This window comes from Tupaia chinensis, unplaced genomic scaffold, assembly GCF_000334495.1.
Source record: "Tupaia chinensis unplaced genomic scaffold, TupChi_1.0 Scaffold144482_1, whole genome shotgun sequence".
NCBI lineage: Eukaryota > Metazoa > Chordata > Mammalia > Scandentia > Tupaiidae > Tupaia > Tupaia belangeri.
The window spans coordinates 945,250-947,395 of NW_006204341.1; the positions used below are offsets into that span (position 1 = coordinate 945,250).

At 32.2% G+C, this 2,146-nt stretch overlaps 1 pseudogene; it reads right to left on the bottom strand.

Annotated features, from left to right (window-relative positions):
* Positions 1-1,201: 1,201 nt before the first annotated feature.
* Positions 1,202-1,513, bottom strand: LOC102481260 (28S ribosomal protein S36, mitochondrial pseudogene; annotated as a pseudogene).
* Positions 1,514-2,146: the final 633 nt, after the last annotated feature.

The window sequence follows — 2,146 nt, forward strand, 5'->3', positions numbered from 1 at the left end:
ATTCTCTTATTGCTGTCTGTCTTTAGTTTTCTTAGTATAGTACTCCTTTCAGAATTTCTTGAAGAGTTGGTCTGGAGTTGGTAAATTCTTTCAGTTTTTTTTTTCTTTTATCTGAGAATGTTTTTATCATCTTTTCCCATATGAGGGATAATCTTGCCGTGTATAGTATTCTTGATTGAAACTGTCTTTTTATTTAACACTTTGAATATATTTCCCCAATCTTTCCTTGCTTCCATTGTATCCAATGAGAGGTCTGATGTTAGCCTGATTGGATAGCCTTTGTAAGTGATTCCTTTTTAAAGGTATGGAAGAAATTTGATTTAGCTTTGAAAGGTTTTAGTTTCACAATATATATAACCTTGGCCCAGAAAGACCCTATTAAAGTGTTACAAATTGCTTAAGATAAATATTTAGGTGGATTTATGAGGCTTTCAGATATTAAGTATGAGAAAGTTAATGGTTATCAGGATTTGCATACATGATCGTAGTCAAAATGGTAAAATAAACCAAAGACTGAAGTTTAACACCGAAAAAACATAATTGCAATTTCTAGTGAAACATTTATTCTATCCTATGTTCTTTTCCATCTTTTATTTTCATTTTATATTGACTTTTTAAAAAATATAGATTACATAAAATCTTTTGTGTTATCTTTCAAGTTCTAATACTAATCACCTATTGTATCTCTGCTATTGTTTTGTCATTTAGAATATGATATCCTTATTAAGCCAGTTATATTTACTAAAGTTTGTTCATGAAAAAAGATAAGACAAATAATAATTAGTTCACTGATCCTCATCCAATTTTAGAAAAATTATGTTCCTAAAATAGCAATTCTTCCAGGTAAATTCTTTCCATGCCTAAACAGAAATGGAAAGAAAAGTGAAATTATGAGAAACCTATGGCAGTTTATTAGACACTGTGCTTTTAATAGTTCAAGACTGATGATACTTAAGTAAGAGGCTATCATGTAAAAATATCTACTTTAATAAGTGTAAAGTATATAAATAATTAGGTAAACTTGGAAATGACCAAGATACATAAATTAGGAGATACAAGTGTCTATCTAAATTTACTATATTTCTTTTTTTACAGAATATTTATTAAAGTAAATTGTTTAATATACAATTTCTCATTTGTCATTTTGGAAGTCCTTTATAGTAAAGACAATTCTTTATGATGAAAACAGCAGCCGCAGTGATTACACTGAACCACCACTTTGGATAAATTCAATTTCTTCTTGAGACACCAGTTTCCATCTATATTTCTGAGGTAAAGTTTTTATTATTTTTGCTGTGTCTGGTGGACCCTGATACATCAGCATATCTGGTGATTTACTTCCCTTAGAATGCTGTGAAACTGCAGAAGAATGGGATGGCAGCCCTGTTGATCTCAAAGCTTCTGATACATTGGGTTTAGGATTGTCTCTTCTGTCAGGAAACCTTATTAATGGTGTATGTGGCTTCATTACCTGCACGATCCTGCTGGCAGACACCATCTTGCTGCCCATCATGACCCCAGAGAAGGCAGCCTTTCTAAGTGATTTGACATTTCTCTCTTGCCAATCTTAGTATGTTGTCTTTGTCTGTGGTTTTGGTCAATCTAGCTATGATATGCGTGAAGAGAATCCTCTTGGATTGATTCTACTTAGGGTTCTTTGTATTTCTTGGGTCTGGATGTTTGAGTGCCTCTCTAGACTTGGAACGTTTTCTTCTAGAATTTCATGGAATAGATTATTAATGCCCTTAATAGTTTTTTCACCTTCTGGGATACCAATTATTCGGATGTTTAAGTGTTTCATGGTATCTAGTATTTCTCATATAGTATTGTTAGTTTTCTTGGCTGTTTCCTCAGCATTTTTTTTATTATTTTTCCCAGGTCAGAGGTTCTGTCTTCTACTCCCAATATTCAATATTCTGCATGGTCTAACCTGCTTTTAATACTTTTAAGGGAGGTTTTGATTTCCTGTATTACAGCCTTCATGTCTAACAGTTCCATTTGATTTGTTTTTATGGTGTCCAATTCTACTTTCATATCATGGAGGGACTTCCTCATATCTTGGAGCTCAATGTCTCTTTTCTCTTGTATCTCATAGAGTTTTGTTACCATAAATATTCTCAATTTTTTTTTCTGAAATTTCGGTAAT